Source organism: Balaenoptera physalus (assembly GCF_965194825.1).
Source record: "Balaenoptera physalus genome assembly, chromosome: 7".
Taxonomy (NCBI): domain Eukaryota; kingdom Metazoa; phylum Chordata; class Mammalia; order Artiodactyla; family Balaenopteridae; genus Balaenoptera; species Balaenoptera physalus.
The window spans coordinates 116,858,757-116,875,732 of NC_138886.1; positions in this window are offsets into that span (position 1 = coordinate 116,858,757).

The following is a 16,976-nucleotide window of genomic DNA, read 5'->3' on the forward strand; positions in this document are numbered from 1 at the left end:
GATTCCCAATCTAGGAAGTGATTTTCCGACAAATGGCTTTGTTGCTGACTCCACGCCCCTCAAACCCCTTCTCTCTCTCTCTGTCTCTCTTTCTCTCTCTCTCTCTAATCGACCCTTCGTTTCCAGGAACGATGGCTGAGCCCGCCCTGCCCACACCGAGGCTTGCTGCTGCCTTACTTTACAGGCCCTTCCGCAGTTTTATGATTGGTTGCTGTGGTTAGAATGTTTATAGATAATAAGCAACGAATCCGTTTCTTGCCTGATGAATTGCCCCAACCGCGCACCAGCTGATCGCCCGTAACTAGCTCCAGGACCGAAACTACCCAACTTCGCCGCCGCTCAAAATCAGAGCCGAGTACCCCAAGGTCCGCAGAGGCGTGGTTCCCATTTCCCAGGTCCCCTGCCCCGCAGCCCCCCCTCCACGAGGGCTCTGCGCCACCCGCTCGTCTCCCCACCGGTGGACGGGATGAATTCCAATGAACGGAGGCTTTCTTGGCGTCTGAAGAGCTGGCCGCAGATCCAGGGCCTGGGCGCACGCACTCCGGGGACAGTGGCGCTGGGTCCGCAGCAGCTCTAACGTGGCCGCACCGGCCCCTCTGCCTTCGGGCGGCGCACAACCCACGGGCACTTTGAATCGTCCTGGTTCTGAAGGAGGTTGTGCCCGTGGGAGATGCAAAAGGCTGGCGTCGGCTGGGGCGCGCGCCCCCGCGCCCCCGCGCGACCGCGGCTGGAAGGAGGAGAGGGAGGGAGTAGGAAGGGCGCGAGCTAGTTAACACTTTGCGATCTAGTCTGAAATCAAGAAAATGTCTGTTCAGACTCCCGAGAGACGCGGAAACCGTGGATGATCTGCCAAAAGCATCGCAAGAACAGAGGAAACCAACCTCTGGGGTGAGATTCTTGTATACACAGGATGGCAGCTGCACGCGGCCTCGGTCGGCAGCTGGGGGCAGGGGCTGTGACGATGGCGACGGGGGCCCGGGAACCGAATCTGGCATCTCCGCTGGCCTTGCGTCGAGGGAGTAGACTGTCTAGTTTGGTCTCTGAGCGGCCGAGAGGACACTGGTGTTGGCCACGGAGGATCCCCTTTCCGTAAGGACCCACGGGAGGGAAGCCGAGAAAGAGTCTAAACCGGAAGGTCCAAGATCAACAATTCTCTTACCAGAGCCGTTTCCAAAAGGCGGTTACCAGTGAGCTGTATTTTGAATGAATACACTTCCTTTACGTAGTCGTCTGAAAGGTCTGCAGTTTTGCGTTTATACATTTGATGTTTATGCTGCCTTCCATCTGGGCCACCCTGTTCCCGGGATCGCTTTTCTCCAAGCATCCCCGGAAGGGTCGTTAGGAGCGCTCACTTCCCTCCCCACGCCACAGCCCCCAACCCACGTGTGATTTTGCTTCCCTTTATTGGAAAGAGTAGGCGAAGGTGTTGTTGAGTCGGGACCGTATCTTCCTGGGTGGCCGCTGCTTCCCCAAACTGTGGGTAGAGGGCACTTCAGTCCCAGTGTCTTCCTTCTTTCACTGGTTGTGGTTTGTAAATCCCATTGTTTCATGGCGGTGGGGAGGGAGGGGCACTTCTGCTGTTCTACCACTCAGTGAACAAATATGTATCGGATGCCTACTGGTCCAGGTGTTCCGGACGCAGCGATTAAAAAGCAAAACAACAACAACAACAAAACCCTTTTCTAGAGCTTCCACTCTAGCGGGGAGGATCAGGTTTACATTAGGACTCACTTTGGGTTGGACACGGAGAGGATGTGCTTTTGAATAGCAGCATAAGGCACAGTCCTAGCCATCTGGTTGGAACCTCTCTCCTTGTCACCTAAGAGGTTTCTTTATTGTGTGCAGTCCTATTACATAATAAATCAAGTCACACTGCCTTTCTTTCCCCAGCCTTCCCACAACACGTAGCTGCCGTGTTACAGAGCAGATAGCAACACCCTCTACCCTTTTCCCCTCGATAAGCCCACTTCCATCTGTGAGACAGTGGGAGAAGGGTGTTGCTTCTCAACTAGTGTTGGTCTTGACTCGAGCCATGGAGTCAACAGTTCAATATTTTTAGTGACGTCTATGGAATCTTGGCCCCATGGACCTTCAGTGACGCCAGGCCAACTCCAAGACAAAAAGCAGGTCATGTCCCTCAGTGACAGAGGGGGTTTTCTCCCTCTACCTACCTGGGATCTCACTGCCTCTTCCTCTCTGGGGACAGAGGTGTTGCCTGGGGAAGACTTAGCATCTCCTCAAGGACAGCCAGGACTGACCAAGTTTCCAGGCAGTGTCTGATTTTGCTGGAAAGTCTTTCAATCCCTCTCTCTTTCTCCACTGAAAGCCTCCCCTGGGAAGTTGCCCATTTAGTACCAAGGCAAGGCAGCCTTCAGGGCCTGAGCGATTTTGCCTGAGCCTGGGGCTATGGCCTGCCCCCCTTCTGGGGGCAGGGATGCTGATTTAATTGCCCCTTGATGAAGAAGAGAGTTGAAAATGATCCACAAAGGAGAAGACTAAAAACAAAGGCAAAAAACCCTCCTCGAGCTGTGTGATTATTTTCTCTGTCTTTGCTGTTTGATTTGAACTTGCCTCATTAGAAATAAAAATAAATAAGAACACAAAACGTTGATTGGTTCTCCAGCACTGAATGTGTGTGTGCATGGTTGATACAGAGAGAAGAGAACATAAATCCTGGTTGCTTAATAAAAGGAAGAAGTAACTTATGTAAATAGAGCTTTAGAAAAAGACACCCAGGACGTTCAGGAAGAGCCTGCCGGGAGCATCCTACCACTGGTCCCTTCACAGATGCCAGGGGACTGGGAGGCTGGGCACGAATGACCGGCAGGGCTCCCGGGATGTAGCCGCACATCAAACAGCGGCGAGGAACAGGACTTGATTTTATCTGATCATCAAAGGACTGGGTAAATCAACAAGGCATCACTGTCTGCGTCGTAGGTAACGCTGAGAGATTTAGAGGGGTGTTTGGACTTCGGTGTGGCTTCTGAATGTGATGGACAGTAGACTTTGCAGAAGAGAGGGCTCTTACCTGCAGGAAGGTACAGCTGTTCCTTGGATCTTGACCGTGCTACCTGCCGTAGAGATGGTGTGCACGCCAACACACGCGCAGTCCTGGGCCCCGCGGACCTTGGGGCGCTCCGGGTGGGTGACCCTTCCCACAGGTGGTGCCTGAAGAAAGTTGAGGTCCGGAGGGCTCTTCTTTAGCCTCAAGTAGCATCCTGGATGACTCTTTGATGTCCAGGGCTTACAGCCTGCAGAAAAGGGAAAATGCATGTGAAAGCACTTCTTCAACTGTAAAGGATTAGGTGGCGATACTACTAGGTGTATCTGAAATTTTCATGTACAAATATGGGGACAACTGGTAAGAAAATTCTCGGTAGAGTTCTGGTTCCATTTCATTCAAGTTCTTTGCCACCTCTCCTTCACTTCCACTCTCATCTGAAGTTGACTTTTACTGAAACTTTACACAGTCTTTGCAAAATACAATCCTGTTACCTTCTTCTTCCATTGTACAGTTAAGCTGCCTGCAAACTCGGCATTAGAATTAACCACGGCTCACCCTCAATTCAGAAGCACAACATTACTGTGTGTACAGGGGTATGCTTCAGGGAAACGTCCTCCAGTGCAGGCCTGGAGATGTGGGATAGCAATTTGCAGGGAGTGAGTCATGGCTATAACTCAATTTTACTTATCACTTTAACGTAATGTAAAAACTAGACCCAGTAGGCTTTTCCTTCCTTCATTTTACAAATTGTGCAAGTTAAGTAAAGACTCTGCCCATACCTTGCTACAGGGAGAATGTAATTTAGGGAATTTATGGCATTACATCTTCTTACCTTTGTACCCTAGATGAGCATTTATCAGTCTCTTCCTGTGCAAAAATAGGGGCACTAAACATCAGCGTGTATAACAAACCTTGTGCATAGATCTGCGAACATTTCTTGCCTGAATTTGGAGAAGAATAGACAGGCTTTATGAAAGTAACAGAATTCAAGGTGAATATATGTTAGGCATTATTATTGGTATTGGTGACAACAGAAGCCTTTTAGAATAAAATTCAATTAAAACAAAAATTTTTATAGTTGACACGATCAGAAGAATAAAGTACTTTTATCAGAGAAGAAAGGCTCTATTGATTTGGAGACAGGAGCTCCGCTGACCAAGGCAGGGGTGGGGAGGTGGGGAAAGGAGGGGCAGGTGAAGACCACCCCCTTCCCTTACTAGCCATCAGCCTTCCTCTCTCCTTGGCTCACAGATGTCAACTCTCACAGCCTAGGTTTCCTATCATAGCCCTCTGTTGCTCAGGATTCCAATCCTTTCCTTCTTTTCCCCTCCCCTGAAACTTACCAGGTTTTCTCCAGACCCCATTAGGTCCCACGAATTAAGAAACAACCTTATACATATGAAAGTGCTAATGGATGACTTAATGTGTTCTCCTGGCCAATCTATTCTAGTTCCCCTAAAACTGATGTTTTCGATGCCTTAAAAAAAGGGTGGGCCTAGAAGTAGAGATTCTAGGCGGTTTTGTCACAAGGGGAGATGTTCTGGGGGAGGTTGCTAATAAAGACCCTTTCAACGACAATGATATCTGGTCCATCTGCAGGCTGAACTGGCCCTAGGACACCTGTGGTAGTGAGTAAATTCAGTTACCTTCTAATTTAGTAGGGAAACCCCTTCTCCAAATGGAATTTTACTTAGAAGCTCAATACATGAAATACATTCAAAAAGAACTGCCCTGGTTGACAGGGTGGTGCTGGACCCATAATCTGACAACTAGACTGGTAGCAGCCCATCACTCACAACTCTTCCACTTCTTCTCCCTGGGCTCTTGGGGAGTACAGTTTGAAAATGATTACTTTGCCTGAGGTGGATATGGAAGCTATAGACATAAGAAACAACTGGTTGGAAGGAGAGAGAAATCGTATAGTTAGAAGGATTATCAGCGACCATGAATGAGAACAATCCTATATGTGTACGTACTATGTATAGAATGAATAGGTTCCATAGTCATAGATTCGTAAATATACTTATAAACAACGATTACCGGAAATGGTTCCCCTTTTTTTTTTAAATTTTATTTTTAACATCTTTATTGGAGTATAATTGATTTACAATGGTGTGTTAGTTTCTGCTTTATAACAAAGTGAATCATATGTATATGTATACATATACATATGTCCCCATATCTCTTCCCTCTTGCGTCTCCCTCCCTCCCACCCTCTCTATCCCACCCCTCTAGGTGGTCACAAAGCACCAAGCTGATCTCCCTGTGCTATGCAGCTGCTTCCCACTAGCTATCTATTTTACGTTTGGTAGTCTATATATGTACATGCCACTCTCTCACTTTGTCCCAGCTTACCCTTCCTCCTCCCCATGTCCTCAAGTCCATTCTCTAGTAGGTCTGTGTCTTTATTCCCATCTTGCCCCTAGGGTCTTCATGACCTTTTTTTTTTTTTTTTCTTAGATTCCATATATATGTGTTAGCAAACAGTATTTGTTTTTCTCTTTCTGACTTACTTCACTCTGTATGACAGACTCTATGTCCATCCATCTCACTACAAATAACTCAATTTCGTTTCTTTTTATGGCTGAGTAATATTCCATTGTATATATGTGCCACATCTTCTTTATCCATTCATCTGTCGATGGACACTTAGGTTGTTTCCATGTCCTGGCTATTGTAAATAGAGCTGCAATGAACAGTTTGGTACATGACTCTTTTTGAATTATGGTTTTCTCAGGGTATATGCCCAGTAGTGGGATTGCTGGGTCGTATGGTAGTTCTATTTTTAGTTTTTTAAGGAACCTCCATACTGTTCTCCATAGTGGCTGTATCCATTTACATTCCCACCAACAGTGCAAGAGGGATCCCTTTTCTCCACACCCTCTCCAGCATTTATTGTTTGTAGAGTTTTTGATGATGGCCATTCTGACCGGTGTGAGATGATATCTCATTGTAGTTTTGATTTGCATTTCTCTAATGATTAATGATGTTGAGCATTCTTTCATGTGTTTGTTGGCAATCTGTATGTCTTCTTTGGAGAAATGTCTATTTAGGTCTTCTGCTCATTTTAGGGTTCAGTTTTATATTTTCCTTGAACCCAGGGTCTAGTATTGTCACCATCTGTGGTGAGGAATGAACATGAGAAAAGCACAACGCGCAGTCTGAGAAGAGAGCCACGGGAATGAAACGCTGTGAGAGTCACGGAGATGCTTTTCTCTGTTATCCCCATTCACAGCAGGTCAGACTGCACAGATGGCAGCTGCAGAAACAATTGGGGACCTTATTCATAAAATCAAAGGCATAATGCCGATGGCAAGCCACCAAAGGAAGGGAGGATGGAGAAGATTACAAAATGCTGGTGAAACAGGCAACGAGTCCTTTGAGAAATAAACATCCCTGTGTTTTCTGCTAAATGTAGAAATCAAATTTTTTGTGTGAGCAAAATCATGATAGAGTATCAAATAAAAACTGGAAGTGTTTGTTAATTACAAAGTTTATCTGGGGAGGAAAACAATTTTCTTAGTAGAAAGTTTGATGGGCTGTTTAGGGTCCTCTGTCGTTTTTCTTGTCTGTCTTCATAATCTCTATGTAATCCAGAAACAGCCAGTAAAAGAAGAGAATCTCTGCTCCTTTAATTACTTCCTGTAAATTTGACAACTACTACCTCAGTTTCATTGGCTATTTGACTTATAAATAGGCCACTCTTTCAAAGACAGCGTAATTATTTGGGGACACTCACTTCCCTAGCTATATATCATGCCTATCAAAGCTAAGTACTTCCAACTTACCTTCAGAGTGTCTCAACATCTCACTTGAGCATTATGTTCAATTGTTAAATGTTACTTCATTTCTTAGCTGGCAAAAGTCCTAAAATAAAACCCAAAACAAAATTTATCCAAGTTGAGGATAAAAAATAAACTCAGTCTTTTTGAGGATGAATCAGAATTATTGAATCCCACTTAATCTCACTCACACCTGAGTATTTCATAACTTACTATGAATTTTATACTTAGGAGACTCTCCTAGGTAGAAGGTCCATAGGAATAAAAGCAAACTTATGAATATTTGTATGTATTTAGTTGGGAAGGACATATGCCATTAAGAAAAAAAACATGAACCAGAACTGTTACAATTAGGGTGATTTAATGTGATTTAATGAGTTACTAAAATTCTTAAGCCTGAGATGCTAGTGTTTTCCGTAGAGTTCTGAGGAAAACAATTTCAAATTTTAAAAAGCATCAGTGCTAGTATAGATAAAAATTATTTAGATTAATTTTTTAAAACTAGACTTTTATTTATTGGTTCAAGACACTTTTTTTCTAAGAAAAATTAGGGCTTTATAATTAGCACTTAAACCTTGGTTATTGATTTAAATACAAGATTAATCAGAAAGAAATATCGTAATTCAAGGGACATGCGTGGGGTATACATTAAGTTTCTGTTTGGTATGATGTGAACTAGAGTGAGTATCTGAAACTATCTATTCAGTTTGATCCATTAAAAGCAGCCAATTCCATAGTTAAAGACTCTTTACCTAATGGATTCTGAGGGATTCTGGCTTATCTGCTTTGTCTCCGTATTGACCAAACAAACCATTTGATTACAAACATGTACTTTCTTGTGTACTAGGTAATGCTTTAAATTAGTACTGCTAGGTACAATGTTTAGCTATGAATGAAACTTACTTTGATTCCAATGCTTGACTCCTAGGTATTATTTTATAACTGTATTTTAAAAATCTGGGGGCTTTATCATTTCACAGTTTGGTGTAAATGTTTAGTATAATTATAGGAAACTGTAGGGCACTTAGGAAGCAGTAACAAGGTGGGTGGGCTTTCATGTCATTTCTCATATGTGCAATGTGAAATGGAGATGGACGCAATTCTGAAACAAAAATGTCAATGCAAACATACCTTTGGTGAACTCGGAATGCTGCAGGAATGAAAGATTTCTAAAATGAAACAGAATCACCCATTGCAAATCAGTGATTTTGTTAATCTTTGTATCAGCAGATGTATCAGAACCAAAGGAAATATGATAATATGTGCTTGTATCTGGAATGCATTAAACTATCGCAGTAAAACAATGCACATCTGCATATGTGATTAGTCATGCTTTAATTTTCCTTTAATGGCGGCAGATGGGGAGGAAGTGTTTAAAAAAACCCTACTGCTTACATTTTTATCCCTAATTGAGGAGGAGGTGGTGGAGATTCAGTCTCACCATTGAATACTCTACCCCAAACTTGAAAGAAAGAATTGCACAATCAAGGAATATTTGTGTGACAGATTTTTTTTTGTATAAAGACGCGAAGACACACAGTCTCCATAAGCGGGAAGATAATACGTAAGTAAATAAAATGTTAAATATCTATAAAAGGAGATAAGTAGATACATATTGTTTGGTACAAAATGCAAAACGTATTAAAAGGCAGTGAATTTTATTTGCTTCTAACAAAATATCTCGAGAAGGACACACAAGAAGCTGACAACACTGGTTACTTCCAGGAGGGAGCCTTGCTGGTTGAAGGTTGGGGATGAGAGAGAGAGGCATTTTTTTTTTTTTTTTTTTGGTATATGCTTTTGCACCTCTTGATTTTTGAACACCGAGAATGTATTACAAAAGTATTCCAAAACTAACAAAATAAAAGAAAATCAATATTTAAGTACATGGTTGGTTTCCAAAACAATGGTGCAAATGGACACCATTATACTTGAAATTTTTAAATTATGAACTCTTCTTAATGAAGAAATAGTAATCTGGACCGAATATTAAAAGATGGGTACTATTTGGATAGTCTGAAAGGAGGGGGAAGCATTCTGGATTCAACTGACATTAAGGGAAAGTCCTACAGAGGAAAATATATCTGTGGTCTTAGTAAGTAGACCTGGGTGACTATAAGTAATTTGAGTTGGAGAGATTAAGATACAGATTGTGAAGGGCCTTGAATGCCAGGATAAGGAATTTGACTTAATAATACAAGCAGAGAGAAGCTTTGAAAATTTTGAACAGGGGAAATGTCTCCTAATAATGTTCAGTGTGGATTGACACGAGAGAGATTGGGGTCTAAGGCAACATCCCAGGCAAGGAGGTTGTGGTGGAAACGGTGGGGTGAGTTTGTAAAGTTCACTTTTTGAATTTTTTTGGCTGCGCCATGCGGTTTATGGGATCTTAGGTCCCCGACCAGGGATTGAACCTGGACCCTCAGCAGTGAAAGCGTGGATTCCTAACCACTGGACCGCCAGGGAATTCCCAGGGTTTGTAAAGTTTAGATGAAGGAGACAGAGATGAAGTCCCAGCGATTGGAATGCAAGGAGAGCCAGTGCACTGGAGGGTCCCCAGAGAGAATGCTCATCAGCCTCCGATTCTTGAGGGTCATAAAGAGTGAGGGCTGAGACAATGCTATTGTTTTTATTGATTTGTAAGTAACTGTTGAGAAAGTATAAACCATGTATTTTTTTTTTTAAAACATGATTGCAACTTTATTTTTTTAATTTTTTTAATTTTTGGCTGTGTTGGGTCTTCGTTTCTATGCCAGGGCTTTCTCTAGTTGCGGCGAGCGGGGGCCACTCTTCATCGCGGTGCGCGGGCCTCTCATTATCGCGGCCTCTCTTGTTGCGGAGCACAGGCTCCAGACGCACAGGCTCAGTAGTTGTGGCTCACGGGCCTAGCTGCTCCGCGGCATGTGGGATCCTCCCAGACCAGGGCTCGAACCCGTGTCCCCTGCATTGGCAGGCGGATTCCCAACCACTGCGCCACCAGGGAAGCCCTAAACTATGTATTTTTGATGAGTGTACACTTTCACGTGAGTGGAGGGGTGGAAACCAGATTTTCAGAATTTACGGTGAAATTGGTAAGAGAAAAAAGAAGCACTTATTAAAATTAAATAATCCAAAATAATCAATGGTTTTTGAATGCTTACTATGTGCCAGAATCTGTATTAGGCATTGAGGGTATAGCCTGGAACAAGACAACTTAATCTCTGCCTTTACGGAGTTTCTAGATCTCTTGTGAAGATAGACAGGAAACCAGTCATTAATGACATATAGATTATGTGCCATAGAAGAAGAATGAGTGCTTGGGAAGTTTATAGCAATGAAAAGGATAGAAATGGAAAAATTACTGGAGGAATGTGGTAGAAACACATGAAATAATTTTGTTTTTCCAGTTGGATCCATGTGTCTTGGAAGGCATGTTGGGAGGAGTCCGTGGGGAGGTCAAGGGCAGATAATTGATGGTGCAAAGTCCTCGGGGAGAAAAGAGAAGATGGAATTAAGCCCCGGTGGAGAGGTTTACTTGTGGAGAAGACGGACATCGATTTTTTGAGGCAAGGGGAAGAAAGCTATAGCATAGAGATAATGCTGTTCAGAGCTGGCAGGCCTCAAGACTGTGTGCCTCAGCCTTGGGGTAAAGTTGGGGCTTCGAGAATATGGGTTTGGAAAGCCCTTGGGGGAGCATGCTGGGACTAACTGCCTTATTCTGATGCAAGGGTAAAGGCTGCACCGTCAAGCCCATGTCAGCTCGAGGTAGTGGGGAGGCGAACGGCTCACAGAGCCTGGGGTGTGAAACACTCTGACATCCACCAACACAAATCTCCCACAAAGCATGCCCTAAATGGAAACCGTTAAAATCCATAGAATGGAATCAAAGGCATTTTCTTTCTTTTTCATATTGTATGAAAATAGGATGCATTATTTACTGGTGTATGCAAAGGTCTCACATAGTCAGCAGTCCTTGCGTAGGAACGAAAAGGTAATAATTTTAAAATGGGTCGGTGAAATCAATAAAGAGATTTTCAGCTAGCTTAGGCATCTCCCTCCACGTGTGATATTAATATAATCCTCAGCTACCGGTGGCGTGACTCTCCTGATGAAAGGATATGATTAAGAGTGCATTCCGTGGCTTCTGTCTGAGGTGTTCTGGAAGGAAAAGAACACAGAAGATGGAGTAGTTTGGGGGCCTGAGTCCACAGGTCTCTATGCCCAACCCCAGGTTCAGATAAGAGCAACTGGAAAATGGGAAAAGTCTTTGTGACTGACGTTTCCCAGTGATGGACAAGGTGGAGGTGTCTGGAAGGGCCGTGCTCAGGAAGGAAAAGGGCAGAAAGCAGCCCGGTTACCTCGCTGTCTGCTGTTGGGGGCTCCCCCTTCCTGAGCAGGGGAGCCCCCCTTCCTCTCCCCTGCAGCCAGAGAAGACAGCCCACCCCTCCACGGGCCTGGGAGGATGCAGCGTACAGTCCTCAAGCTGTGCAGCTGATAATCGGCATTTATACTAGTACACTGAACGCATTGAATAGTTCGGGGAGTGTAATCCAGATTTGAGTATCCAGCAAAAGGATAACTTCTGGCTGGAGACCGGACAGTATAAATCAAGCAGTTCACTGGAAATACAGTGTTGATAAGGTCGTGATAATTCATGAGTAGATGCATTAATGAGAAAAAAACTACACGTTATGTTGTCATAACACTTCCTGCAAAAAATCTCTCTTTGCCATTTAGTCGTGAATGCATTTCCATTTTACCAAAACGTGTTGCCTATCATTTTATATCATGTGATAAATTGCAGCTAAGTTTAAAGCGTTATTGCCATTTAAAAATAGATATAATTCCATTATTGCCACATTTTATAGGGCATCAGAAGTCAGTCTGCCCTTGTTTTTTTTTTTTTTTAATTAACTCTGTCTATCAGATAACCTAAGCCTTTAAAGCCATATATCCTATTTTAATTAAAAAAATTCTGGTTGTGATCATTGCATAGAATTAAAATCCCATGTAAAATATGGGAAGAAGGGAGGTAAGGGGAGGTCATATAGTGTTACCTGATAAAAGGAGACAGTAATATTTAAAATGAGGTAAGTGTTGCACGGATTTATGATGTATTTTATCTTCAGGAGAAACCATAGTTTATCGTGCTGTCATTCAGCTTGAATCGTCAGCTGTATATCTTTGACTTTTTGAATGTAACTGTTGAAAGGAAAAGACTTTCAGCCATGTGAGCTATGAGACAGATCAAAAGCTTAAAGCAATTTTGCTTTGCTCGTTCAGATATATTTTTATTGAAACATATTTTGTTGTCATGCACGCATAAATATTCCATGGCACCAGTTAAAGAAGGTGAGTCCCAGAGTTTCTGGGTGTTGTTAACAGAAAGGAAAGTAAGAATTAAAATATCCTTCTAACTTCTATCATCTCAGACTCCTTGCTCTATTTTTCTTTTTTTCTTAACATCTAATTTTTCAGTAGCCACACTTATCCACAGGGAATTCCTACTGAAGAAAAGAGAAATAAATTCGTGACGTTAGATTCACAGACTCAATGTGACAGTAAATTTAAGGAACATAAATCCTTACGAAATAACAGTAAATGCTAATTAGAGTGTCTTAGGAAGTTGATTACAGTTCCACATTCTACATGAGCCCATAAACAAATCTGTTAGTTGTTGTTTTTTAAATTTATTTTTTCTGTCATTATGTTTATATTTCTTTGTTGTTTTCAACTAGTAACACTGTAAATAGTCACGAAACAGTGAAAGCTTGTTAATAGTCAATACTTTGATAATAACTTGTTCACTGGAGTTAGGTCCAGTTTTTTAGCTTCAGATTTTCTTACAATATTAACAATGCCTTCCCTAGGTATTTTTGGAAACCAAGAAAAATATTTTTTTCTTCAATTAGTGGACTAGATTTTTATAATTTTTAACGTTTTCTTTTTTAGGAGTTGGTTTTAGTTTGGAAGTGAATGATAAGAATAAGCTGTGAAAGAGTCATTAGGAATAGGGCTGAACTATTACTACAGTCTGAAGACAGGAAGGGGAATAAGTTCTTCAAACAGTCTTTGTGGAAATTAATCCCAAAGGATTTAAGTGATTTGATTCAGAAATATTCAGTAGAAAAGACAGGTGAGAACAAGAGGAGATAGTCTACTGTTTGTTCTGAGCTTTTAAAATCTAGTGTCTTTTCATTTTAGTTTTAGAAGACTACGGTTAATAAAGTAATCAGAGGTTAACTGGCTTTTCTGTGTCCCCTTAGGAACCTCTTTCTTAAGAATAAATGCCTAGAATGTGCTTGTGCCCATGCCATCTCCCTCAATAGAGCTTAAGACTTGAGGTTTTAGGAGGAAAACAAAGAGAAAGAAATAGGGCTCATAAATTAAGTGTACTGACCACCTTTCTCCAAAAAGCATCTTATAAAATGTAGATTCTTCACTGCTGTCTTCTGACCTCTCTATAAAGTGGAAGAATAACACAGGTTTCTTAAAAGGATTTTAAAAATGATAAAGCAGGCTAGTGTTTTGAGTTGGTGTAGCAATTTATACAAAGAACTTGGAGACTCTCGTATAATTCTTAGTATTATCTAAAGAACAGCAGCTTGAAGGGTTCTGATGCCTTGTATATCTTACCCAGAGTTTATTAGAATGTTTACAAAAGGACTCACTTCATAACTCACATCCTTTCTTAAAGCAGTAACTATAAAGCAGCAAACGTATGACAGATGTGTGTCTGTGTGTCTTTTCTGCCTTGTTCAGGCTTTATAGAAAGTTTCTTTTTTCTTTAAAGAAAATCATTAGTGAAGGATCATTTCACATTAACATGCACTTTTTGTATTCTTTTTGAAATCTTGCTTAAAAACTGTATTTTCATTAGGTCCATCAGAGAATATATTGTATAAGTTTCTGTATTTAATTTAGGTCACTCTATGCTAAATTCACATTTACTACACTCTATGGGAATAAAATACCTTTCAACATTTTCACCATATTTTATACTTTGCTTGTTCAAAGACTTTTTTTTTCAAAGTTTCTTTCCTTTTTTGTTGGGGGTGGGGGTAGGTGGGGATACTTCAACTAGGTGAACATCTGATTGTATAGCTTTTTTAAAAATAAAAAAAATCTTATAAAAACTTTTGAACAGGAATTATCATAACTGATGCATATATCCAATATATATACTGAATGAAAACAATACATGAGGGAAGAGTAAGTGGCTCAACAAGTCCTGAATACTAGACTTTGTAAACAAACAAAAACCCATTTATTAAGAACAGATTTATTTATTTGTGATATTTTGTAAATAGTTGTTATGTGGCAGATGTTGCATTATGTATTTTAATTTTACAACCTAAACAACACTATCAAACTATTTTGATTTTTTGTTTTTCAGAAAGGAATTGAATATGCCACATATGATAAAATAGCACTAATTCATATTCTACTCGTTTATCCAATGATTGGCAATTAGTTCGTTCCACTAATTAACACTATTAGTGAAATTAGTAACAATTCAGAGCAAAATAAGTTTATTAAAATGATTAAAATAGTAAGAAAAAAACCCTTTATTTTATGAAAATGTTTGGTTCCTAGTGCAAAGAAGGAAATAGAAATTTTTAAATGAGATGTTTCTACAGTGTGTTCTTGATGTTGGGCTATAGCACATATTCTTTCCCTGTAAAAGCTTTTCTGTTAGATTGGTTATGTGTTAAATTCTAATGGACTAAAATGTTTTATTATAGAATAATTATAGCATAGTATCATTATAATATTTCATTATATATTTCTAATTTTAATCTAATTAGATTTATTATATTTTGATAGATCCTGTATTTTTGAATCATAAACAACCATTACTTAGAACATGGTATAATTCTGACTTAAGACATTTCAACTAGTGATTTTTGCTCTGCCTTTTTCTTCACCAACCCAATCATCTCCTTTTTATTTCTACATTCTCCATTTTCTATGAAATACAGTTTTCATCATCATGGTTTCATTTATGTCTTTTGCTTTTCAGATATATTTTAAAGTTTTCTTTCAGTAAATTCTTCCTGGATAGAACAAGAAGAGTCAGTTCATATTTTTGGAGCTGCTTGATGGTTTAGGAGGGAGTTTTTCTAAATTTTTCCTAACAAGTTAATTAAGTACCTTCCAATTAACTGAGGCCTCCAGACTTTTGATAACCCTTTAGTAAAAGGGAATAGCATTTCCTGGATGAGCTCATTTAAAACAAACAAACAACACTTTAAATAGTGAACTTTGTTAATAAAAATAATAAGATGGTTACAATGATTGTAATGATCACAGTAATGTATTTCCTTGCTAATTTATAATTATTGCGTGAAGTATTTTTCTGAGAAATTTCCATTGCAGTTACTTGAGACATAACTTAGCCATAGCATATGCACGAATACTATAATTTGCTGAGGGTTTATGTGTAATTAAAGAAAAAAATTTCTATCAGCAAGTGATTTTTCATTTTCCCCGGGTGGATTATTTGTGAGTAATCAAAATTTTTAAAATCACAATAATATTATGAAACTGAAACAAAATGATGAATCTCCAAAGAATGTTTTTAAGCACATCTGATTTTGGAGAATATCCTCCAATACTTCTTTTGTTTAACAGTTTTAAAGTTTGTAGTCATTATATTCTAAAAATACAAAAAACAAACAAACAAACAGACAAAAAAACCCAACACTCCCATCTTTATCTATGGCTCTCACTTACTTATGTCTGTCTACTAATTCATCCATTCATCCATCTATCACCTGCCTTGCTATCTATCAAAATCAATCATTTGCTGATATGAAAAAACAATTCAAGTCTTTCAAATGTTATGAAACCTGACTATTATTTGCATTTTACTTCAGTAGTGCTACATTGGAGAGAAATGTCACTAGGCCCTCATAATTCAAACACATTAAAAAAAGGAAAAATTCTTCTATTTTAAATCATGTTAAAAAGATTGTTTTAAAATAATCATTATAAAAATACTCCAATTAAATTATTATTAAATGTATAGTTAGTACCAGATGTCAAAGTAAAATTTCAAGTCTAGATGGCATAAAAAGAAAAGTTGCCTAAACTAACCAATTGATTATTATGGGACTTACTGTCTTTTCCTAGAAGCAGAAAGTCACCATGTTGACTGTATTATTTTCTTATTATGTATATTTTTCTAATCATTAAACATAGATGCTTTATAAGGAATGGCATTTTATGAATTGAAATAGGTCATTGGTAAAAGTGAAAGTTATCGTCAACTGTCAGTCTATTTAATAGCTGAGAACAATCGTAAAAAATGTATTACAATTTTGAAGTTTGATCATGGGCCTTTTGATCACTATGAAAAAACTAAGCCTTTCTGCCTGTTACACTGTTACAATTCTTCCGAAGGAAGACAGGGCTGTGAAAATCTGCAATAGCCTTCAATGTGACTTGATGAATAGCAAGAGAGCTTAGTGGAGATGCTGAACTCCTTCATGATTAAAAAGCAAACCTTTAATGTAGTTTTTGTTTACCATGTCATAAGTGCAGCGTTGGAAGTTACTGCCAAAGAGTCATTGGAACAGGCATCAGTGAGACAATGTCAGCCAGCCAATGCTTTGAAAATGATTCAGTTCCTCTACCCTTATGACTAAAATAATATCCAGTGGCTCCAGCCCCAAGCCTGGTTAATGCATCTGTCCAGAACACATAATTACTCGGTCATAACATTCCCCCGGCCACCAGCCAACAAACCAATCAGCATTTCTTCCTAACTTACCAGAATTTTTGCAGTGTCAAACTGTTTGATCTCTAGGTAGTAAAAATGCAAAAAATGGAAGGACACTGCACTGGAAGGTTTTAATTTAGAATAGTTTCTCATGGAAATTAAATTTGAAGAGAAACATGTTTTTGTTGTCATGACTGAAGTTGAGATTTTAATTTGGGGTCCCTTTGCATACTGCGCCATTTATTTTTTCATCATAAGCTCACATTTTTAGTCCTTTTAGTGGGGAAATTTTCTAACAACAAAAGAAGAGCAAATGTATCTCCAGTGACTATTAAATATGATTTTGTTTCCAAAACATTAACAAATACAGTGGCAAAATTTTCTTTTTGGTTAACATTAATATTGTACGTGCCTATATTTATGTACATGTGCGTATACTGAATTCCTCATATCATCTTCAGAGAGAAATTATGAAAGTATATATATA